The sequence below is a fragment of the Mustela nivalis genome (genome assembly GCF_964662115.1).
Source record: "Mustela nivalis genome assembly, chromosome: 6".
Lineage (NCBI taxonomy): Eukaryota > Metazoa > Chordata > Mammalia > Carnivora > Mustelidae > Mustela > Mustela nivalis.
In genome coordinates, this window is record NC_139025.1 from 61,254,134 (window position 1) to 61,280,816 (window position 26,683).

Below are 26,683 nucleotides of genomic sequence, written 5' to 3' on the forward strand. Positions count from 1 at the left end.
TGCATCTGTCTCCCCCCACTGTTCTTAAATTTAAGAACAGAAATTTTTCATCTTTATATCCCCAACATCTAGCTCAGCATCTAGCCTATTCTGACTGCAGACAGTAGGTACAAATGTGTTTTTTTGAGCCAGGCAAGGAAGTAATAAAGGTTTAGAATATTAACTCACAGCTAATATTTTGTACACAAAGCATTAGGTGGGAAAATTTTTCTCTTAGACTTCAGAAATCACACTACATTTTAAGAGAATAATTACAGGGAGACTAACACAGTTAAATCAAAGGAATTGAATGGCTCCAAGAACTAATAGACAATTAGAAGTTGCTTGTCCCCCAGTTTACAGTCAATGTCATGTTTGCTCAAGTTTGTCTAAAGCCTTCAGAGTGCAGATGCTCCAGGACTCTTTTTGTTAAAGAAGAATCTTTCCTTCAGTGACAACTTTATACTGCATGGCAACACCATGCCATTCCCTTAGGAACACAGTAAGACTGACACATTCTGTCCATGGGGAGCAAATAGTCTGGCAGAAATAAATACACACAATCACAGCCACCAGATGACACTGGGATCAGCCATAGCATCTAATGTTCTTTCTTTATTAAGGGTGTTCTGACCCCGGTTTCTAACCTGTGAGGGTGGAGGGGAATGTGTTTCCCCAACAACTACTGCTGTCTACCCAAGATAACGTCAGATTCCTTAGGTAAAGGGGTCAGCCCTACAAGATTGCTCTTACCCGCCCCACCCCCTCCCACACACACTTCCGATGCCAGTGGCAAGTCCAGGTTATCATCTGAACTTCAGACAAAATTGCTACAGATCAGAGATTCCAACGACCCTCTCCTCAGGTCCGATTAATTTGTTAAAGCAGCTCACAAAACTTAGAGGAACATTTTACTAACTAGATTACTGGTTTCTTATGAAAGGCTATATATAACTCAGGAACAGCCAGATAGACATGCCTAGGGCAAGGTGTGTGAGAAAGGACCCAGGGCTTCCTTGCCCTCTCCAGGGTGCCAGTACTCCAGCATCTCCACATGTCCACCAATCCAGAAGCTCTCTGAACTTTCCCCTTTTGGATTTGTATAGAAGCTTCATTACAAAGGCAGGACTGATGGAATCATCAACCATTGATGACTGAACTCAACCTCCAGTTCTTCTCCCCTCTCTGGAAGTCAAGGGGTGGGACCAAAGGTTCTGTCCCTCTAAGCACATGGTTGGATCCACCGGCAACCAGCCCCCATCCTTAGGTGCGGTCTAAAAGTCACCTAAGTAACATCAAAAGACAACTTTAAAGTTCTCATCACTTAGGAAATCCCAGGAACTTTAGGAGCTCTGTGCCAGAAAAGGGAATGAAGACCAAATACATACGGATTATCAATCATAATATCACAGTTGTTAAACTGCTTGGGTCACTGTCTCACACAGTTAGTTGGCAGGTAGCAGGAGCTGTCCAAGTGAGGTAATCCAAGACCCCACCCATGAATGAGCTTCAGACAGTGGTCAGACTGTAAGTCTGGTTGCAGCACTTAGGTGCTGACCTGGGACATCAAAACAGAGAGAAATCTAGGATTGTAACAAAAGGTGCTTTAGTTGAATAGTTATGGATTGAATGTTTCTGTCTTCCCTAAATTCATATGCCAAAACTCTAATCTTTACGTGACAGTATTTGGAGATGAGACCTTTGGTAGATCATTAGGTAAAAAGGATGGGGCCCTTTCAAATGAAATTAGTGTCCTTATAAGAAAACAACAACAACAAAAATGAAATGAGAGCTAACTAATTTTCTTTCCCCTTGTAAGGACACAGTGAAAAGGCAGCCTTTGGCAACCATAAAGAAGGCCCTCACCAGGAACCAATGATGCTGGCACCCCGATTTCAGATTTTCAGCCTCTAGAATGGTGAGAAATAAATTTATGTTGCAAATAAGTCATCCAATTTATGATATTTTTGTTAACACACCCAAACTGCCCAAGACAACTGTTCTTAAATTTCTTTAATTTTACCTTTTTTGTGTGTGACAAATTTTGACCTTCAGATAGTAACCATGCTTTGTCAGTACACATGCAGGTTATGAATGAGGACAAATAAAATATTAAAAACCAGAATTGGCTGACACGACCCCAATCTAAATCTCAGATAACTAAGAGTGTGACTAAGAAAGGTGAATATAAGGCAACATATGAAAGGACATTGATCAGTTGGGTTAGGCAGAAAAGAGACAGACAGGTTTTAATCCCTACAATAAATGTGATGCATTTGGCAAAACAGAAGTTTAACTGCTTTGGCATTACAAATTTCAGTATTTTAAAGAGAAATTTTAACCTGTACCATCAAAAAAATTGATGTTTGTTAAATCTAATAGAAGCAAGAAGAGGAACTTGTTCTGGGAGTTTAAAACAAAAGGTGCCCCCACCTGAGTGGTATGTTGAGATGATGTGTATGGGCCTTTGCAACACATGGACTGGGCTGGAATCCCAGCTCTGCTTCTTTCTCACTTTGGGCACGTAATTCTACCTCCCTTTACCTTAGGTTCCTCAACCGCATCATGGGGAAGAAGGAAGATCCTATTATTTGTATTTGATATTACTACGCTCAATCTCCTATTCCTACTTTAATTATACTAACCCGGTGTTGTGAGGAGTAACTTAGTTAAGTCATTTAATCGGCTTGGCACAGTACCTGGCACTTCATAAACACTCACTAAACCCTCCAAAGAAAACCTATCCAATTTTGCTGACATTTTCACCTGGTTCTATAAACTCAATATTTGACTTTTTTCTAAAATGAGTTTTAAAAGACCACTATTATTGCCAGAAGTACTGAGTGCCTTTTACTACATCATAAAATGGGTGAGAGCATCAGTACAGTATATGACAACTTTCAGCATTTAATCCAAAAGGGCAGCCCTGGACCCTTGTGTAATTTTTTCCATATAGTAATTTGTCATTAGGTTCCTCTGGAGGTGCCATTTGTGAGACCCCACACAAACCAAACCATTAATCAGAATTAATCATGGAAGCAAGCTAAAACCCTATGGCCAGCCCTCGGCCCTAGCAGCCTATTACACAGAGTGCATTAAAACCACGAACATCGCAATTTCTTACACAGGCTGTGGGAGGGGAGAGGAAACAAGCAAACGTGTTTTAGAGATTATAGACAATATGATCTTTAAATGAACCTAACTTAATGCTGCTTACAGGGTCAGATCAGGGGTGAAGCAATGAGAATTGGCCAAACACTAGAGCAATTTCCAGCTATAGAAAAAGCCACATCTTCTTTTCTTCCCTGACAACAGAAAATACACTAAGAGACAAGAAGGGTTGATCATGGATGCCAAAAATGTACTTTCCATTCTTCGAGGCTTCTAAAGTCTCCTCCTTTATCCATTTTCTATTTTTCCTCCTATTGCCATTCTCTGGTTTTGTCACTGACCCTTCTTCACTCCAACTCAGCCTCCGTTTAATGGCCTGAAGAGGACTTCTTCACATGATGGAAAGCTTTAGATTTAAGATCCCCCCCCCACTTCATTAGAGGGAAAAGTGAACAGCCTCTATGTGCTGGGTGTTAATGAATGTGAAGAAAGATTTTTTTTTGTATGTGTTTTACACATTATGTTCTTGACTCCTAGAGGTGCTACAATAAATTGCCGCGCTTCATTTACAAGGAGCCATAACAGAAGCAAAATGAGAATCTGGCGACAAATTGCTTCTCAGTCACCCTGGGTCAGGCTGTTGGGGCTAATGAGAAGAGGGGCTCTAATTTTAAACTCCTCCTCAACCAAGCTATTCCTGCATTAATGTTCACTGTTGTAAATTGTAAAGTCAAATGAAGGAGCGCTGTTGAAAATTAACCAGTATTTTTATCCTTCGAGTACCCAATAGAGCATATTTTGGCTTCTGTAGCTGGTGGTTATCGAAGGCAGCTCAGCTTACACCAGGGGTGCCGGCCTCCTCCACGGAGTTCCCCCTCCTCGACACAACACTGCTCTCTTAATTCCTTCTCTTTTTCCACCCGAGCCTTCCTTCCACCTTCACAAAGAAAATTCTACTGGCGGAAGTAAGTAGTATAGATTTTCAACAACTCTAAGACGGCCTGCAGGAGCTGTGTTTGAAACCAGCCTTTTTGTGGGTCTATTTAGCAAGATACCGAACACAGGCATTAGAAGTCAGGGAATGGTCCTATCCATTTAGGCCTGCTGCATGTTTAATAATCTGTAATTCTGTATATGGAGGAAGAGCTGGTAAATCGCGGACCCTGTGAGGGCTGGAAACACTTTGTCATTGGAGGTCTAAAGCAGGATTTGAACAAATAATGAGAAACCAATGCAGCACCTGCCTCTCACAAAATACTTTCCTAATCGCACATTTTGCCAGTTTATAAAAGTAAATAGCAGGCAAAAAGAGATGCAGGAGAGAGTAAGAGGTTTTATCAAACTATGTAGGATTTTGATCCCATGTGGATGAACAGGCAACAACTCAAAATTCAAGGTTTGTATTTTGGGTGTTTTTGGTCATGTGTTTTAAGTGAGTATTAATGAAATGAAGTTCCTCTTGTGTGTAATGTGTCTGTCCGGGTGCATTCTTCCATGGAATCACTACATAAAATACAAATTAACCACACTACCCTAGTCTAATCATTGTAATCAGTTATGTTTTCATGTGTACATTACTGATATATAAGGCTGTTGTAGTTCTTGTGTGTGGTTTAATTGCTTGTTTTTGCATATCTTGTGTGATTGATGATGTTCTAGAAATCTTTTCCCCTAAAGGAGACTTTGTAAATTACTTTGTTTAGATGCTAATGATTGTATTTCATTAGTGGCCCTCTCATCCAGAATCATCTTTAAATGAATGAATATGCCATAATTAAAAATCTGAATTATGAATTACTTTGAAAGGAGACAACATTGTCCCGATTTCCCACTGCGACACAGTGTTATTTCAATTATGTAAATATGTTTAATCATTCCCCTTTTGTTTTTCTAATTATTTAATATTAATGTTGCTTTACCCCTTTATTGCTACAAGAAGGGATATGGCATCTTAAATGAGAGTACTTAGACAAGTGATACACAGATGACTAGATTAAAGCAGACATTTATCAGAATGCATAACCCATTTCCAAAACAAACATGCTATTAACATTCATACTAATATAGCAACACTGGCTATAATTGCACTTCATGAATGTTTTGTCTGTACAAATCTAATGTATTCACAATGAACAATTTCCAATTATTGTTTTTTTCTTATAGAAAGTCCAAAACCCCTGGTGAAAGTTTCAATTATCTTGAGGTATACATCTGAACCAACCATAAGATCACCATTTTTTCTATGGTAGGAAATCTGCAGCTGCTCAAGTACTACTAGACTTGACATGCAACTTTCACCCATCCACCTTTGAACCTTCGAAAAATGTTTGCATAAAAGAATGTGTCTTTAAGCCCCCCCCCCTTTTTCCACTTACTCCCTGAAGTAGGAGAAATATTAGGAAATTTACTCTTCCACTCAAAAGCTCTCACACTAGCCTTCAAGAAGCTACACTTATGATAGAAGCATGAACCCAGCAGAGGAGAGCCCCAGAGGGGTCACAGTGTATGACAGTCAACTGTATACGTTCACACTTCAGACATCTTATTCAAACCAACTGCAGAAGCCTGATTTGTTCTTGAGAAAACATTATGCTGACTTCAATTCTGACATTTCTATTTTGGTGCAGCTAGACTACACGGGAGTATGTTCCTCTACCATTTAGTAATTTAGATACTTTCAATATTATTGCTAACTGACTCTTGAGGTATAAGAGCCTTAATTATGTTGGTTTAATATTTTGTGCTTAAATATTGTTATTTGTAAACTAACAGTGGGAAACACTACAACTTCCCCACATTTCTTTCTTTCTTATTTCAGTGTTATGCTAAAATATGCTATTGTTGATTGACTGTTAAGTTTTATTAATAATATTTATAATGTTAAAATTATGATTAAGATATTTGGACTTTCTGTACCTATTAAAAGAATAAGCCATCTTTAAAAACCTCCTTTCTCAACCACACTTTTTTCTAATTTGAAGTTTTTAGGAACCACAGAGACAGGAATTAGGGTTTAATATTGTATCTGGGTACAACATGAACACAAATATACAAATTACTTTGCTTCATCATCAACGATGCCTACAAAACACTCAGTGATATCACAGTGTCTATACATAGACAAAGATAAAATATTTATTTGTAAGCTATAAAGAAAATCGTGTAAACTATATTCCACCTAATAAATTTTATTTCTCATACTTCTTTTCTAAATAAGAGAGAGAAATTTGTCATTGAGAAAAAATTTATCATACTCAGGGAACTACTGATCCTCCCCTAATTAAGGGATACCTTTCCATTAAAATATTTCATGATTCAAGTTCAAGACGAAAGAAAGAAAATCCCAAAGTTCTGTGAGGATGAGAAATGAAAAGTCTTTTTATTGTCAACACATTGATTTTAATAACTTTTCAAATAATAATGCCTGTTGAATTTTTCAGGCAGAAATAATTTTCTAATTACTATTAATTAGAAACTAATTTTTAAATACTTGTTTATACACATCTAACTAGAAATCCTGAAAACTCATAATTCCACTATAGAGAACATCCCAAGAATACCTTGAAACTAGTGTCTGATATCTAAAGACATTTTGCTTTTGATCAGCTCAGTATTCTTTGAATGACCTTAGAATCTACAGGAGGGAAGTTCATGAGAAGAGAGTGGGAGATGGGAGTTCACAGAAATCTGCAGTTCAGTTTTCAAATCATGATTCTACTGGATTTTTTTAAAGTCAGTGATCAGAATTTGATCTAGAATTAGAAATATGCATTATCTGAAGGAAGATACGAGAACTATTGGGAAATCCGTACCTACATGACCATCTAAATTACTTAGATGAAGTAATCAATGAAGGTACCAATGAAGACTAATGAAGGACCTGGAAAACCTATTCTCTGGGAAGCCTCGGCTGCTGCTTCCCAAGAGAGAAGACAGGATTGAACAGACCACAGAATTATGTGGTAACATGTTTGGAATTCAGTCAAGGCTGGCAAATGATGTCCCACCTAAAAGCATTCCTGTGTGTCCAACACAGGAGAAAAACCATAATACTCTCCAATGTTTGAGGAAGACTTAGATATACAAATGTTTTTTCCACTCAAATCTTCCTCAGACCAAAGTACCCTAACAGGTTGATTTCAGTAGCTGGATGGAAACAGACAGTTAAAAAAGAAGTACACTTGTACTTATCCAAGCCTGGCATTTTAGGAAGATGAGGCTCACTCATGTGCCCTTACCAAACAAGTACTGAATATAAAACAGAGCCAAAGAAAGGGTCCTACCTCAGATCCCTAGGCAATTCCTCCGTTGGGAGTGCTAAAACCAGGGGAAATGATTTAGGAAGGTCCAAGTTCAAGCATCCATTCTCTCCATCCCACTTCTATTCCAAAAGGTCAACATGGGACAGTTCCACCCTAATTAATCACCACCATTATGGGAAGGCAAGGTAGAGGGAAGTCATTTTTCTTCCCTGAGTTTTCCTTCATTCATTCAATAAATACTAAGTGCTTACAATGAACAAAGCCCTTTTCCAGGGACTTCAGAAGCTACATAAATTAAAAACAAAAACTAAAACTAAACAAAAACCCTGTCATTCCATTTCCTCAACTTGGTTAAGGCCTGAATCTAACTCTGAGAAAGCTACCTTGTCCATGTTTCTCAATCTCTTGCCTAACTTCTGCTTTGACTAAGTACATTCTGCAACATCAACAGATGGGTTTAAACCCACCAGCATACCAATGCAAGAAAATAAGTAGTAGTATGTACATTCTTAGTTTTATCAGCTAATCTGAAAAATGACTTTGGAAAAGGAAAGAAACCTTTATTCTCTGATAATGCATTTATCTCAACAATTCACAGCAAAAGGCATAGTGGAGTTGGAAAAAGGAATCCTTTATAGAAGGAAACCCTAACATGAGTCCAGATCCTTTTAGAGTGTGTGTGTGTGTGTGTGTGTGTGTGTGTGTGTGTGTGTGTCTTCAAAAGAAGAAATGCATTTGGTTTGAAAAACTTTCAAAAACAGTTTTGAGCCTATAGTTTTACATCATCATTGAAGCATTTAATTTGTTGAAACAAACATTTAAGTCTTCTCCTTTAAATCCAGCACATAAATATTTCTGCTTGAAAACTATTTTATACTAAAAAATTCTCAAATGCTTTGGTTCAGCTTCATGGAGAGTATTCATATTTTTAAATTTTTTTCTTTTCTAAGTAGATGAAACTATTCCAAATATGAGCATAAAATAAAAATATATGGCTTATCCACTTACCTTCATTTATTTTAATGAGCATTTGGAATAAATGCTTTGTATTCTAGAGCATTTGGAATAAATGCTTTGTATTCTATGAACCATTTTTCTTGCATTTTACATCTTTGGCACTGTTTACTATATGCCACTTCATATTAGAGCTAAATGTTAGTGAATGACTGACATGCTTTCACAAAATCTATCCCAAATGCAAAAGCAAAGTGTAGCATTATGGAAATGGTGCATCTCATATTTTTTTTACTATCTTTATGCAAAAACTAGAGCCTTATGTCCTTCATTTCTTCCCACATGAATACAGTTTTGACTTTATAGGCTACAATCAGGCAAAGCCACATATTCTGAAAAAAACCAAAGTAAGCAGATTCTGTGAACTTTGAACCCTCCCATACACTGACGAGTTGCTTTGCTGTATAGGAAGGAATGTTGATTTGTCTGCTTATTACTATCTTACATCAGGAACTTGGGTACAGTAAGGAAGGGCATCAATGGTAAAGGAAAAAGCCAATGACATTTTTGCAACTGGCTAAAGTTTTCCTGGATATATTTTAAAACTCATGGACAAGTTGATTATTAATATCCATTAGCTGACTAAGCTTCCAACAATTTTCTTAAACAACCCACCCAACAATCAAAATGTAGTTTTTTTGTGATAATTAAAAATAAAATTAATAAAAATGTCTATGTAATTGTGTAGGTAAAAATGGGAAAAAATATTATGGCCTGATAAAAGTATTCCTATAATCAAGGTTTAGTCCCATAGTAGAAATAGTATGATTTTATTCTCTATTGATATTTTTTTAAAAAGTCACATTTTGAATAGATGATAATAGTATCTTATATTTTCACAGTTTTTAGGACATTTTCTAGTATTTTCACACAGCCTCAAAATAATCTTGTGAGATCAGAAAGAAGACTCTTATGGCATACCTTCTAGAATATGAAATCTAAGGCTTGGAGAGGCTAAGTGGCATGCCCAGTAACAAACCTTCCAAAGAGGTTCCGGACTCCTATTTGGTGTTATTTCCCCACACACTTCTAAAAGCAACTTTATTCTTCTACTATAAATGACAAGCTTTATTTCTAAATAAATTCTAGGATAAAAGTATGAAATAAATTAATTTCTACTTCATTAACTCTATAGTACTGTTCAAATTCTCTTTTTTAGGTAAAGTTTCTTTAAGTATGTTCAAAATTATTCATGGCTCAATTATTTTCTTTTTATGAAAAAATCAGCATGTTTAGACTATTTTCAGAAATTGAAAATCTCTCTCATTTTTCAGCCCATACACTTGATCTGTGTGGTGTTGGACCAGCCATCTAGCTGCTGTAAACCTCAGTTTTCTCACCTGTAAAATCAAGGTCATACTAATAATGCCCCTTATAAAGCCGCCTTAGGATATAAATATGACATGGATTTATTGCTAGGCACTCAGCCCAGTACTTGGGAGCAAGTGGTACAGCCAGAATTTGACCTGAGTTTTTCTTGCTTTCAACCACATCTTTAACCGCCCCCCTGAAGCAGCTTTGTTGGGACATATTGAGAAAAAAAGAACAGAAAAGTAAATTGGGGAGAATATAGCACACTAAGATAAAATACTTGGGCTTTAAATTGTAGGCAATTGAAGCCCTTGCAAATTTTTGAGCAGAAACTAAAATGTTAAAATAAGGAATCTGGAAAATTATTTTGGAGATATGCATATATAGAATACACTGAAGAAATAGTGTAAGAAATTTGATTTGTTAGAAACCATTTCACTTTCTTAATTACCACTAGTATAGTCAAATTGGTAATTACATGAACAAATACAAATTTTTCATAGCATGACAATATTTTCCTGATTTTGTAAGAAGTCAAATTAATTTATACTCTCCCTTAATTATCAATTCTTGCCTTTAGTAACTGGTCTGTGAGTACTCTGTGTACTAGAAGCTAAGGAGAGAGTGAGTAACCAACCAGCCAAAGAGAGATCTCACAAAAAGAAAAATCAAACACAATTTGGAGATGGCCTTGATTTAAGAAACCGATTTTCATGAGGAATGTAAAAATACAATGTAAAACTAGAACATTAGTACATAACAGATCATTTGTTTCAATAACATCTTAAAACTAGGTTCATAATAGGGTTAGAAGATTTAGCTCTCTTTAACCTAGAAGTTTTTACCACTTAGGAATGAGGGCCATTTATTTTTAATATTAAGAAGTGAAAATACTTAAATCTGCTAATTGAGGAAAATATGTAATTGTAAAAAGTTACTGTGGATTTGTTAATGCTTGTAAATACACTGCATTAGTTATAATAGCATCTATATTTATCTTTTAAATAGAAGGCATGTCATTTAATCAATCTACATACAATGCTCAATATTTTTATAACCTTAAGAATCCTTTGTAATAAATTCAGAGTCACTCAGAAGATTAAAAACCCCAAGTTTTCTTATAGAAATAATACTACCTTCAAAAACTAATAAGAAAAAAAACTAATAAGAGTACCACTCACTGCAAAACTGTGAAAAGAATAAAAAAAGAAAACAAAATTCTCTTTTCAACACAATGAAACTGTTAAGAATACATGTTAAGTGATGAGGTTCTCATAGTTCTTTTCAAACAGCAATATTCTTTACCTGCTCTCCTGCTCTCATCCCATCTTCTATCAATATTTATTCTAGAGACCAATTTAAAACCTAAGGGTCATTCATTTTCTTCATTCTCTTAACAAACATTTACTGTGAGCTTTGTATGTGCCAGGCAGAGATAATGAGCTAAGCACCCTTAGTCCTTGCCTCACAGTGAGTACATTCTAGAAAAGACAGACAGTACTCCAAGTGTAATACAGATAAATGTTTCTGATAGTGCCACGATAGAAGAGTACAAGGTGCTAGGAGTGTGGAGAGCAGGGGAACTTAACGGAATTTCAGACTTTCGAAGTTGGTCAGGGAAGAATTCCCCCAGTGGGGCAACTGGGTGACTCAGTGGGTTAAACCTCTGCCTTCGGCTCAGGTCACGATCTCGGGATCCTGGGATCAAGCCCCGCATCAGGCTCTCTGCTCGGTGGGGAGCCTGCTTCCCCCTCTCTCTTTCTGCCTGCCTCTCTGCCTACTTGTGATCTCTCTGTCAAATGGATAAATAAAATCTTAAAAAAAAACGAGTTCCCCGAGTAAGTGACTTCTCAGCTGAGATTTGAAGGATGAGTAAATGATACCAGTTTAAAAGCAAACAAGTAAAAGGAAAAAGTTTATAGACAAGAACCAGCTCATATAGGATTTTGTAAGGCACATCGAGATATTTAATCTTTACGTTAAGAGCAATGGGAAACTGCTGTGGTGTCTTTCATTTACTAGCTGTGGGATCAGGACAATTTATTTAACGCTCTCTATGCCTTGGTTTTTATTAAATAAAAAAAAATAGTAACTTCTCACAAGGGATGGATTAAATGAGATGACATGGGTCTAGCCTTGGACACAGTGCCAGACATATATTAAACATCATTTCATGTTGGTAATTCTTATAACGATGTTATATTTTTTCTCACTCACCTGCTTTGGGGCACTCTTTATAGCTTTTACTCCATTTCACCATCGCCCTATTGGATATTTAGGGACCATCTTCAGGCGATGTGTTTCACAAAACTCCAGGAACTTGATGTATATGGGGAAGGAGAGAAGTAGAGGAGGAGTCAACCTGTTTAAGCTCTACAGTAAAAAAAAGTCTTGAAATACAGATGAGTTTCAAGCCCAGTAAATAGGGGATTTACTAGCTTTCTTTCCTCTCTTTCCTGGGGTAATAGGACCAACAGTAAACATAGCTCTCAGTGATGGTAAGGGGAAGTTCTACAGGTAGAAGCTAGGCTGATTCTGGACACTGGCTCTCCTGCTCTTCACATGATATCTTCATGCCCAGTCCTCCTCTTCCAAGCCCACCAACACTTCTCTCTCATTTTTTCCCCCTCTTTCATCCCTCATCTCTCCCCAGGTCTAGGAAATCTCTTACAGATATAAGGAGGTATATTAATCAGAATGATTAATGCTGGCTACTATAACAACAACTGCAAAAATCTCAGTGGCTTAACACAGTCAAGGTTTATTTCTTATCCTCAGTGCAATCCAATACAGGTCATGTGGCTCTCCTGGGCAACTATCCTCCAAGCTCAGAGACACAGGTGCTTTCATCTTGCAGCTGCACAATCTGGCATTTGTGATTTCCAAGGCCACCAAAGAACAGCAGGAGAAGACAAAGAGTTCATGCGGAAGGTTTCTAAGGATGAGGTCTAGAAAGAGTGTACTTCATTTTGACTGATACTGCCTTTTCCAAAATTTAACCCTGTGGTCTCAGATAGCTACAAGAGAGGCTAGAAAATCTAACCTTTTTGTGTGGTGGGGAAAAAAGAAAAAACACTGAGCATTGTCTCAGCCAGTGGGTAAGGGAGTCTTGCTCTTTCTCAGGATGTTTTTATATTCCCTGAGTCCCTTTATGTCCAGCAAAACAGACTGTTAGAATCACTGAACACTCAAACCTACAGCTTACTCTTACCATTTTTCACTAATGAAAAATTTTTATCTCCATTTTATAAGTAGGGAAAACGAAGATTCAGAGAACAACATGGGATCACTGGCTTGTCTGAAGTATCTCAAGTCCTAAGAAGAGAAAGTACCCTAGGCTTTTCCCAAGAACAGTCATTATCATTTTTAGAGACCTTATTATATTAGAATCTTCGTGTCCACTGGATAATTGAATTTAATTTGTCCACTATTTATGATATGCCAACTCTCTCTAAAACCTCTATTGGCAATTACACTTACATGAAAATGAAACATACATAGACCCTGCCCTCAAAGGATTTATAGACTAATGGGAGGGCCAACACATAAACAACTAAATGTAAGAAATTTTAATCATTTTATCCCTACTTAATTTAGATAATTATTTATTTATGTGTTATAATCAGCCAAAAGTATAAAGAGGGACTCTCATGTTCTAGTCAAATTATTGAATATTCTTCAGAGAGTTAGGTAAAAAAATCATTGATGAGGAAATATTTTGAAATAGGAGTACATTTTTTAAAAACACCCATCTTTAATTGATATCTAGAATGGAAAATATAATCCCACATGACTAAGAGACACAGGAGAAGATCTAGAGCACTATTAGACAACCACAGAAGGGATCTGAGGGTCTCAGGAATGAACACCACCTGAGAATCCCACTTTTCTTCCTTTGAAAAGAGGGAACTACTCTTAACTATAGAAAACAAACTGAGGGTGGCTGGAGAAGTGGGTGGGAATGACAGGGTAACTGGATGATGGCCATTAAAGGAGGGCACAGGATATAATGAGCCCTGGGTGTTATAAGCAACTGATGAATTATTGAACTCTGCATCTGAAACTAATGATGTACTGTATGTTAGCTAATTGAATTTTTAAAAAATTAAAAATATAAAATTTGTTTTAAAAAAAGGAGCTTGATAATTTTCAACTCAGTGCCAAAGTTGCAAATTTTGTAACTTAATCATGCTTAGTAAAGCCAACTTTGAGTTGCACCAACCAATGAATCATACGACTGGAACCAAAGAGAGTAAAATGCAAATGTGTATAGATGCTTGCTAGCCAGTGTGGAATATGTTCCAGAATATCAGCAGCACCTGAGAGATTGTCAGAAATGCATAATCTTGGGTTCTGCCCAAGACTTACTGAATTAGAATTGCATTTTAACAAGATCCCCAGGTGATCTGTATGAACATTGAATTTGGAGAAGCACTGGTATTAAAAAAAAAAAAAGAAGTCTGTAAATTTGGCATTTACTTCCAAGTACCTACAGATTTATAATCCTTAGACATGTATATTTTACATCAATATAGCATTTCCTCTCTATGACAAAACAGATGAGAATTTCTTACACCAATAGGCAATCTGATTCGATTAAAACTGTATAAATTTAAAAATAAATAAAGCTGTCTAAATTTTATCACTTCTACAAACAGGTGGCAAAATATTTTAATTCACACAAATGAGATCAAACAAAAGCAAGGATATAAACATTGGTGAAAAGGGGGAATAGGACGTCTAGGTAGACACAGAGGTTTATGATCTCGAAATTTATGTGTATTTCAACAAATGTTATTTTTTTCCTTTTGGTAGTGCTCTTTCAATATGAAGGGCACAGAATTTTTTACAAATGCACAAATTAATAAATCTCCAAGTCTTCCAAAGTTTATAGGAATTTGTGGGTGATGGGTAAAACAGACATAAGTTGAAAAAAAATATTGTCTTCAGCCATCTCTCCCTAATGCAGTCAAATATTCAGACAGAAGATGGGAAGGAAAATGGAAGAGAAATTTTTTTCAAGGTCTCTATTCTTGGGAAAGGAGAGTGAAAGGAGTAGGGAATGGCCAGAAGTGTTAGAGACCACTAGCTATCAATTTCCAATCCCTTTCATCACAACCCAAAACAGCAAATTACAGATCAGTAGACCAGATATTTCTACAGAGGCTTTTTACAACTTGTTCCCACCGTCACATTACCAATTGAGCTACTCTTGCTAACATGACACTTCTTTTTTTTTAATTAGAGCAATTTGTTTCATAGAATGAGTGATATCTTTCTTAAGATCCCATTCCTGCTGTCTCTGAGCCTCTTCGCCTTGAGGACCCTTCTGCACCCAGTGAGCCTAAAGCAAGTCTTGCTTCGAAAAGAAGCAGAGTGCTGCATTTCAATATTATAGACTACTTCAAAATTATGTTTTCATTTCCCAGAAAGAGTTTTTAAAATGTACTACACTTCAGCGGCTGTATCCTGCCTGAGCCCAGCACCAAGGAGCATCTCAACAAGCTCTGGAAGGAACTCACTTTCCTCCTTTTGTTGAAAGATAAAGGTGGGTCAAGAGGTGGGTCCAAGTGCTCTCTTGGAGAACCCACCGAGTGAGCCACATCCTGTTGCTTGTGTCTGATTCTTTCCCAGGTCCATGCCCTGGCTCAGGGGTAACTGCAGGAAAAGGCTAGCCACCACCTTGACTTTCCCAGACAAGAGCAAGGACAATTGCTCTGAGAATGCCCATGCACAACATCTGAAAGAAACCCCCAAACTTGAGCCATTTTCCCCCACTGCCTTCACCTCTGCCCCAAGGAGAAAGCATTAAAATTTTTACCTCAGAGGGGTGCCTGGGTGGTTCAGTCCATTAAGTGTCCAACTCCTCAATTTAGGTCAGGCCATGATCTCAAGATTGTGAGCTCCAGCCCCCCATTGGGCTCCATGTTGGGTGTGGAGCCTGCTTAAGATTTTCTCTGTTCCTCTCCCTCCCTCTCTCTAATAATAATAATAATAATTTCAAAAAAAAATAAAATCTTTACCTCAGAGCATAAGCTCCACAAGGAATTAAACAATACACCTTCAAATAATAATAGAATAGTGAAATACAACACTTATATTCTGAAGCATCTATAATGCTTTCGTAGCTGCCTTTTCAATTGGTCACAGAGATGTTTTAATTTAACATTTGGTGGCAGGCATCCTCTGAAAGAACGAAGTGCTAAGTAGACAGATCTATATTTTAAATTGAAGAAGGGATGACTTCAATTCTCCAGGCACCAGCAACATCTAAATAAAATGAAATCTAACACAAAATTATAAAGAAGTATTTTTTACTTTGAGGTATTTGTTTAATAAGCCACTTTGAAATGCTAACCGTATGCCAGTGTTGGATGCAGGAGAAACAAAGTCTAATGAGATAAGCTTCCTGCCTTTGAAGCATTCACAGGACCACTTGGATTTCCAGCACTGTGGGCCACTGGGTAGGGGCTTCTCTAAGAGTGATGTCTGGAGTTTGTCTCATCATCCATATTGTGTCTGCCTCAGGTGCTTTGTGGGGGCAGCCACACACAGCTGTTCCCTGCACCCTCATTAGCCCTCAGGCCTCTCTGTCAAAACTATGAATGACCAGTTGGGGACACTAGGAGAATCCTCAAATGTTGTTTGGGAGAAGAAATTAATCATTACGGTGCCAGTTTTCTTCACTCATGATGCCAGTTGTCTACCATCTGTTTACTTCATTAAGAGGCTAAATAGGAGAAAAGAAAAAATAAAACACCCAAATTTATTCATTGGAATCTATCATAACAAATCTGGGGGCACTTGGGTGGCTCAGTCAGTTAAGCGTCTGACCCTTGATTTCAGCTCAGGTCATGATCTCAAGGTTATGAGATTGAGCCCCTCACTGGGCTCTGTGCCCAAGGGGGAGTCTGCTTGAGATTCTCTTTACCCCTCTCCCTCTCTTTCTCCCCCTGCTCACTCTCTCAAATAAATAAATAAATCTTTAAAAATATGTTGTAACAATTCTGAAGGTAGGTGTTATTACTAAGCTCTTAACAGAAAGTCAGAAAGTTGGATTCCCAGTTTGGGGTTTTTTTCTTTCACTTATTCATGATATTGCACCCTGGACCACCACCTACAATTGAGAACCCATTTTAAAAACCACAAAGTAGGGGCGCCTGGGTGGCTCAGTGGGTTAAAGCCTCTGCCTTCAGCTCGGGTCATGTCATGATCCCAGGGTCCTGGGATCGAGCCCCATGTTGGGCTCTCTGCTCCCCAGGAGCCTGTTTCCTCCCCTCTCTCTCTCTCTCTGCCTGCCTCTCTGCCTACTTGTGATTTCTCTCTGTCAAATAAATTTAAAAAAAAAAAATTAAAAAAAAAAAACAACCACAAAGTACTGGAAAGAACTGCTCTTAAAATGGGGAAATCAACAGTGTTCAAAGTGGCGAATCTAGATACCCAAAACCTATTCATTTTACTGAAAACAAACAAAACTAATCACCTTACGCTTTGAAATTAATAATATGTAATATTTGTTGAGTATTTATCATGTGCCAAGCATTGGCCTAAGTACTTTATATACCTTTTAGTCTTCCCAAAAACCCTGTGACATTGGTGCTATTCAAATCTCCATTTTACAAATGAGAAAACCCAGGCACAGAAAGGTTAACCAACTCACCACCAAGGGTACACAGCTAGAGATTGGTGGAGCTAGGAATTTTTAGCTCAGCCACTAAGTTATACTGCCATTTCTATGACACCACAGTGAAGGTGAGGTTTGAAATCACCAGCAGAAAAGATGACAACTGCTGCCCTTCCCAGAATATCCCAGCAAATAGGAAAAGCAAAAAGCCAGACTAACATTGAGTATTTCCCATATTTAAAAAAAAAAAATTATTTGACAGAGAGAGACAGTGAGAGAAGAGACACAAGCAGGGGGAGTGGAAGAGGGAGAAGCAGGCTTTCCCCCGAGCAGGGAACCCGATGCGGGCCTCGAAGTCGGGCTCAATCCCAGGACCATGGGGTCACAACCCGAGCCAAAGGCAGATGCTCAACTGACTGAACTATTCAGGCACCCCAGAGTATCTCCCATATTTTAGATACTAAGGCAAGTATTTCGCATGCATGATCTCATTTAATTCTCACAATACTATTAAGCAGGTACTATTATTGTTCTAATATCCATTTAAGCCGTGAAGAAACTGAGGTATGGAGAAGAAAGATCCTGTGGTGGCCCAAGATGACCAGATAGATCCAAACTCAACTCTGACTGAGTCCAGAGCCTGGGATGTCACCACTTTGCTAAATAATACTTTATTTTTTGTTTCATTTTGTTTTTTGAGCCCCATGTGAGAAGAGAAATAATATTTTAGGATTAATATGTTTTAAAAGATTTTATTTTTAAGTAATCCTTACACCCAATATGGGGCTCAAACTCCTATAATTAATTAGCCAACTGCTCCTATAATTAATATTTTAAATCAAAGCATGCATGGGCACTGACAGTGTTGAGCTTGGGGATATCTCAAACATTTGGATGTTTACAGTTCAAAGTATCTAACTTCTTTTAAAACTGCTGATATAAAACTGCAATATAATCCATTTTTTTCTTTCCCTTAACATTCAAATCACCACATTTTTGCCTTTGGTAAGGTTCCCTGTATTTCATAAATATTTAAAGAATTGGCTTTGTTGGTTTTAGTTGCTTTTTTACTCTTGTTGCTGACATATTTAAAGATATGTGTTTTTAAAAAACAAGGAAGTTCCCTAACCCAAAGCTCTCACTCTAACAAGAGTTCACTACTGATTCGCAGTCCTTACTCGTGTGTATGGTCAACACACAGATTCTGGGGCACTGGGTCCGATCAGAGAGAGACTCCAGGAACTGAAGGTACAAAGCAAGGCAGTCTGAGAAGAAGGTCACTGTTTTTGTTAGGCAGTGTCCTTCCTTTATATGAATTTAATAAAGGCAGCACAATCCTTACTTTTAAAATAATATTTAAAGACGATAAAATTCTCACGGAAGCATCAAAACATTGAGTGGGTAGAACAGACTCTTGTTTCCCTTGAGTGGATAGAAAAGTCTCTCATGTGAGTGTCTAAACACCTATTTAGATCATTCAAATGCCACACACGTCAAAACACTCCAACTTAACACTTCCTTTGAAGTCACGACAATCAGTTTTTTATTAGTGTCATTATTTAGCATTTCTATAGCACTTCACTTTTGACAGGTGCTTTATAATTATTTCTACTCTTATTTAACTCCTACTCACTCATTAGCATGCAGTTTCTTTCCCAATAAAATATATATAGATTTCTTGACTGAATCTACCCAAACCCAAGGGGTTCAAACTTCTATCAGAATTTGAGGCAAACAGGACAAATAAAACAGATGAGATAGATAGGTAGATAGATAAGAAGTATAGTGACATATAAGAAACTAATTCCTGGGGTGCCTGGGTGGCTCAGTGTGTTAAAGCCTCTGCCTTCGGCTCAGGTCATTATCCCAGGGTCCTGGGATCAAGCCCCACATCGGGCTCCCCGCTCGGTGGGGAGCCTGCTTCCCCCCCCCTCTCTCTGCCTGCCTCTCTGCCTACTTGTGATCTCTGTCTGCCAAATAAATAAATAAAATCTTTAAAAAGAAGAAAAAGAAGAAGCTAACTCCAAGGATCAGCAACATTCTTGTATTCTTGTTCTGGTCCAGCTGTAGCTTGCAGGGACTATTAGTCACATGCTTATATCGCCGGTGAAAGCAGGAATGAAACAGAGACCAGTGGTCACATATGAATTAAAATTGATGGAGGAATGGAGCGCCTGGGTTGCTCAGTGGGTTAAAGCCTCTGCCTTCAGCTCGGTTCCTGGGATCGGGTCCCACATCGAGTTCTGCTCAGCAGGCAGACTGCTTCCCCTTCTCTCTCTGCCTGCCTCTCTGCCTACTTGTGATCTCTCTGTCAAAATAAATAAATAAAATTTTTTAAAAAATTGATGGAGGAATAAGTGAATATGGCAAAGACTGCTAGTTATTGGCCAGTATGCATTCTCTCTTTCTTCCTTTAAATAATAGAATCTCAGGGGACGCCTGGCTAGCTCAGTCACAAGAGCATGCGATCATGAGTTCAAGCCCCATATTGGATATAGACATTACCAAAAAAAAAAAATTTTTTTTAAGATTTTATTTCTTAGAGCGCGTGCGCGAGCACAAGCTAAGGGAGCAGCAGCAGGATAGGGAGAAGCAGACTCCCTGCTGAGCAGAAAGCCTGATGTGGGGCTTGATCCCAGGACTGTGGAATCATGACCAGAGCTGAAGGCAGATGCTTAACGGGTTGAGTCACCCAGGTGCCCCTACCAAAAAAATTTTTAAACAAACAAATAAATAAATAATGGAATCTCCTGCCACCCAGGAGACAGTAAATTTAGACAGTACATTTCCTAGCCTCACTTACAACTAGAAGAAGATAGTACATTTCCCAGCCTCACTTACAACTAGAAGTAGCAACATAACTAAGTTCAGGCCAATGAGAGGGATAAGAAGTGATATAGGCAGCTTCTGATTCACATCCGTAATGATAAAGCTACCTGCCATGGACCTCTTTTGTTCCTGTTCCCCTGACTAAAAAATGACACTAATTGAGGTAGTGACTTTGGATGCTTAACATGGAAGCCACATGTTCTATACGACAGAGCTGACTCCATAGCCCAGATCTTTGAATGTCCTCTTGGGAAGGGCTAGTGCATTTCTGGGTTTCTTTGTTAAGAGAAATTTAGCCTGTGTCGTAACCAATAAAGTAACCAAACAAGGAGAACAGACACACATACAGACTATGAGATTAACTTCACTGGCTCTTGATAAGAAGAATACAGGTAGAGGTGCCTGAGTGGCTCAGTTGGTTGGGCATCTGCCTTCAGTTCTGATCGTAGTCCTGGGGTCCTGGGATCGAGTCCCTGCATCGGGTTCCCTGCTGAGCCAGGGAACCTGCTTCTTCCTCTCCCTCTGCCTGCCACTCCCCCTGCTTGGGCTCTCCCCACTCCTCATCATAACAATAAATAATATATTTAGAAAAAAGAGTACAGGTAATTATGAAGGGGAATTTCAATGGGAAGTAGCTAGAAAAATGACAGAAGTGACTTTAGATTAAGCTTCTAACACTCAATTCAAGTAGAAAGCTCTATAATACTATATTTTTTAACTATTACAGATTTCAAATAAATTTCAAGCAATTTCAAATAAATTAACAATTTTCTATTGAAATTGTTAAGCTCATATAGCAGAGAACTAATCCATCCATTTCAAAGATTTCTTATGTTGATGATAGATGGACCTAAGCCCTCAGAAGGCAGGAATAGGCCTCACCTATTTTTGTATCTTCTCCTTTACTTCAAGCATCAGGCAAAAACAAAACAAAACAAAAGCCCTACCAGTATAGTAATGACTGCCAGGTTTTGATGGATAGGAATATGAAAGGGTAATCTTTGCTAGAATATATCGGTCAGGAAGTACCATGGGTAAATATTCCTAAATCCTTCTTCTTTGTATAAAAACTAGAAGGCTTTCCAAGATGAAGGTGAGCAATTGGACACTAAAATGAACATAAACATTTTTACTCATTTTTGAAAGTTATCACCTAATTCAACCTAATTCTTCCCCATAGGTCTGGTTAGAACCTATTTGGATTCAAAAGTACTGATGAGAATGAGTACATCTATGTCAGGAATTTTTCAGCCAAATAGAACTCTAGGCAGTTGAATTAATAGTACATCTTCTTCCCATAAAGCTTGACCCCTACCGAAGATTTTTGATGCCTTGATCAGAAGAGGTTCGGGAGTAGGAAAAAGCAGTACACTGTGAATCTCTGGTCTGATGTCATTTGATTTGTTATCATTTTGTTATTTGAATTGGCTCTAGTTAAAGCTAAATAAGAAATGGGACTGAAATAATGGAAACAATGACTGAGTTATCTATGCAATTCTTGGCCCTGATAATAATGGGAATGCAATAGTATCTAAGAATCTTAGATGCTATGTAAATATCAGCTTGATCTCACATCTCTGAGATTAAATTTCCTATTTTCCAGACAGGGCAATTTGGTGTGAGACCACAAGCAAGCCTTTCTAAGGGAAAATTAGAGTTGGGGATGTTAAAATTCATGATTTTAAGAAGTGTCATAGCATAGTTTATAGCAATGACTCTCACCTTTTCCCAGAGAAAAGCATGACTCTCATCAAGAATTAATCCCAACCCCCTCTGCCCACTGCTATGCTACAGGTAATTTCACCTTTCACAGAAGAGGGTTTTCAGAGTTTTCAATAAACACATAAGAGTCCCAAGTAGTGACTTTAGAAATGCTAGATTATAGGCCTCCATCCAACTGAGTACTAAATAGGGTGGAGCTAGAAGATCAATACAGGGAACCAGATGGATTGCATGGAAAGACCTATGTGGGAAGAGCTTTGTTTGATGGACCCAGTGAGCACAGTCCCCTCCCATTCGGGGTGTCTAGAGTACACCCTTGATTCTCAGTACTTTCAATGAAGTTTCTGCTTTTATGGGACAGCGGCTTTCTATCAAAGAGTGTCATAACATCCTATCAAAGAGTGTCATAACACAGAACCCTTCTAATTGGTGTGGAGAGCTCTGCAAGAGCATATTAGTTGTAAGCCATAGCATCACCTCTCTTTAGGGAGAAGGAACGAAATTTAAATACACAGGGAGACAGAGAGATAATTAATTGCCTTCTTGGCAACCCACCACTCTACTGCCAATGGGATCACTGTGACAAGTTATGAAATTCAAGTCAAAATATTTAACTCAGCCACTTACTCAAGTGGTAGACCCAATTTTAGGCACCCCACAGTTAGGGTGCTGACAGAGAAAAAGTCTTCTCTTCATTTTCTGCAGTGGCACATTTAACTGTTGGCATCTATGAGAGTTCTGTTTCCTCTATGAAGGATATATCTGTCTGTAAAGCATATATACGTTATTTCTATCAATGTCGGGAATAAATGATGAATACAGGGAATTATAGTAATCTGGATAGTTCCAGGAAAAACATAGCACATAGATTAGGAATTAAGAATAGATTAATACTGGAAGTCTTTCAAAATGACCTGATGAAAGTGGGCCTATCAATAGGGTGTAAGAGGGTGAATTAGCCAGTATTCCCAAAGAAATGCTGGCGATACCAACTTGATCCATGCTCCTGGAAGATGAGATTTCTGGGTCACCCAAATGGAGTCCAGTGATGTAAACCATACAACCGAGGCAGGAAATTCTGTGACCAAAGCTTCAAGGGTGAGGGTGGAGGACAGAATAACCCTTGGGGCTACTTGGAGTTGGAAGTGGGAAATGGAAGGAAAGAAGAAAGAAGCTAGTTTTGTCTCTGTCTTGATTCCACAAGGTTTGACAGCACCTGAGATTACAAGCTTTTCTGAGAGGCATCCCTCGTGGGAATACACTGCAAGTATTTCCTACTGGTTTTTATATTCACCTCAATAAAATGCACCCATTTTAAATATATAGTTTGATGAGTTTACACAATTGTAATCATCACTACAGTCAAGATACAGGACATTTTCATCATCTCCCAAAATTTCCTCAAGGCTTTTATCAGCTTACCCCAAGCCCCGGGGCAAACACTGATCTCCTTTCTATCAGTGTGGACTATTGTGTGTTCTTGTATTTCATAGAAGTGGAATCCCACATTAAATACTGTCTTTCATCTGGCTTCTTTTGCTAAACAATGTTTTGTTTATTAAACAATAGTTTTCATATTTATCCCCACTTGTTTGTAGCCGTGGTTCATTCCTCTGTACTGCTGAGTAGAGTTTCACTATATGAATACACCGTACTTTGTTTATCCATTCACCTGTTGATGGGTATTTGGATTGTTTCCAGGTTTGGGCTGTTACGAATAAACTGCTCTGGACGTGTGTATATGTGTACAAGTCTTTGTGTGGACATGTGCTTTCATTTCTCTTGGGTAAATATTTAAGAGGGGATTTCTGAATCCTACAGTAAAGTGAAAATATAAGAAATGGCCAAAGTATTTTCCAAAGTGGCTGTACTATTATGCCACCCCATCAGCACCATAGGAGAGTTCCAGTGACTTCACATCCTTACCAGCACTCAATACTGTCTGTCTTCAGTGTTAGCCATTCTAGTGTGTGCATAGTGACATGTCACTGTGATTTTAATTTGCATTTTCCTAACAGTGTTCAACATCTATTTATGTGCTTAACAGCCATTCATATATGTTCTTTTATGAAATGTCATTCAAATCCTTTGCTCATTTTTAAATTGGGTTGATTCCTATGTTGACTTCAACTCTCTACTAAGGGTGACAGCACTTCTGATCAATTTGATTTAGAGCTGGTAATTTGAGGCTTTCTAATAGCACTGCTAGGGCTCAAAATTACTAGCCAGGGCTCAAGTGAAAAGGTCAAAAATATATGGAATGCATAAATCAGATTGCATCACTCTCCAGCTTAAAAGCTGCCAATGGCTTCCCTCGACAATTAGAATAAAATCCAAATTTTTTACCTTGGCCTCCAAAGTCCATGTGATATGACCGCTACATCCCTCTCCAATCTCATCTCTTGCCATTTTCCCCTTGCCCACTGTGCTCCTGATTCTTTGATCTTCTTTCCATCCCTCAAACACACCACATTCTTGACTCTGTCCCCTCTGTCCAGGAGCATATTTCCGTAGAGTTCTGTAAGCTGCCTCCTTCTAATCATTCAGGTTTCAATGTCAGTGTGAGGACTTTCCTGCCTAGTCCTAAAAAACAGCACCTCTCAGTCCCTCTATTCTCAGCTGTTGTCACTGTCCGAAATTCTCTATATTTTGTACGTGTTTCTCCCCCACTAGAACTTGTGCTTCATGAATACACATACTTTGTCTTGGTCATTGATCCATCTCTGGCACATAGAAACAGTGTCAGGAACATAGTACCAGCTAATTAACTGTTTTTTGGAAGGAAGGGGGGAGTAGACAGAGAGGGATAGAGGGAATGAGGAGAGAGGAAAAGAAAGCAGTTTTTCATAAAAGTAAAAGATAAGACAACTCCCATTCAGACTCTCTATATGGAGAGTGCTTCGTTCAGGGTTTGGCACAAAGCCTGCTTCTCTGTTCCCTTAGCTGTTTGTCCCTAGAAAAGTCCCAGCCTCTAGAATTGGAATGGCCTTTGTAAGAGCCAGAGAAGGCCATCGCTGGAGAATACACCAAACGTAATCAATGGGAAAGCATCATCTTCCCAGGCCCTCCAGTCATAAGCAGGATTCATAAGATAAGATGGGCTAGAGAAAGGGGGGGGGGAGCTTTGGGGCCTAGTCTTCAGCCAGGAGTGGGGAAAAAGGACATTCCAGAGATTCTTTCATAGTCTCTTTTTGGATGGCCTCAAGTTTCTGGAGCATTCTCTCTTCCTCATCGCTGCCGAAAGCTTTCAGTTTTCACTGTGTTGTGATCCTTTTCTTCCAAAGTTCTTTAGTGGCAAACAGCTTCAGCTTGCTTTCTGAGCCAGACTCCACTCCGCCGCTTCTAAATCGCATTTTTACTCCTTCTAGTTTTGTGATCTGGTCCCTTTGACCCTTTGTAGCAGACTTTAAAACTCAGTTTTTTACTCAAATTGGAAATTCAGTCCAAGAAATGACCTTTTTCTCTTGTCCCTCTGATTTTTTTTTCATTTCTTTGCCTCTGGTCACTTAAAAAATGATAGGTAAATAGATAATATTATTCCCATTTATGTGTGTTGTGGTTTAATGGCATCTCTCAAGGGGCCCATGGCTGGTGACCACACAGAACGACCTCTGTATTTGCTACGTGTGCTATTTCCAATACAAGTCTTCAAACCACCAATTTTCTGCCCAGTTCCCAACTAATGAACAAAGTCTCCCCCTCTTCAAATGTTATACTTTTTATAGAGCCTCAGACTTTATCTTCTCAGTAACAAATCAAAAGGAAATTTATATGAAAAAAACTATACCCGAGGTTTTTATCGACTTTATATTTCTAAAACTTCCTAAATTCAATGAAAGCCTTCACCCTTCAGATTCCCTCTACAGCATTCACTTGTGCATTCAAGCATTCATTTCATAAATAGTTAGTAAAAACCTATCATGTGGTAGATGCTAAGGTAAGGTATAGGTAGAGGTGATAAGAAACACTAGGTATGCAGTTTCCACCATAAAGGGCTTATGCTCTTAATGCAGCACTAAATAATTACCTTACATACTGCATGCTGTATTAGTCAGGGTTGTCCAGAGAAATGGAACCAATAGAGTGTGTATACATAGAGAGACTTTTATCTTGAGGAATTGGCCCATATGATTGTCAAGGCTGGCAAGTCCAAATCCTACAGGATGGGCCTGGTAGTAGAAGACCCAGAGAAGAGTTGTAGTTTGAGTCCAAAGGCCATTTGCTGGTGTAATTCCCTTTTCTCTGGTGGGAAAGGTCAGCCTGTTTAAAATTAAGACTTCAACTGATTGGATGAGGCCCATCTATGTTGTGGAGGGAATCTACTTCAATCAGGCTATTGATTTTATTTTTTATTTTTATTTTTTAAGATTTTATTTATTTGACACAGAGAGACACTGAGAGAGGGAACAAAAGCAGGGGGAGTGGGAGAGGAAGAATCAGGTTCCCCACAGAGGAGGGAGCCCAATGCGGGCCTCCATCCCAGGGCCTTGAGATCATGACCTGAGCCAAAGGCAGATGCTTAACAACTGAGCCACCCGGGTGCCCCAGGCCATTGATTTTAAATGTTAATCTCATCTTAAAAATATCTTCACAGAAACATCTAGGATAATGTTTGACCAATTATCTGGGTACTGGGTCCTGGCCAAATATGTTCAACTGAAGGGTCACCTCATGAGTGATGAGAAAGCGTGCTAACATTGACTGAGCACTTACTATTCTATGCCCAATCCTTTGTAGACTTTAGTTCATTTATTAAACCACTGGTAGAATATATATATATTATGTGCTTTTACAGATCAAGAAGATGAAGCCTAGAGAAGTTGAATAACTT

General features: G+C 38.4%; 1 long non-coding RNA gene across 1 annotated transcript in view; it reads left to right on the top strand.

Annotated features, from left to right (window-relative positions):
- Positions 1-26,683, top strand: part of LOC309868237 — a 37,591-nt gene that overhangs the window by 6,852 nt on the left and 4,056 nt on the right. The window contains exons 2-3 of the long non-coding RNA XR_014313594.1: positions 1,799-1,897; positions 15,107-15,225. This is a non-coding gene — a long non-coding RNA (uncharacterized lncRNA). The remainder of the gene's footprint in view (positions 1-1,798; positions 1,898-15,106; positions 15,226-26,683) is intronic.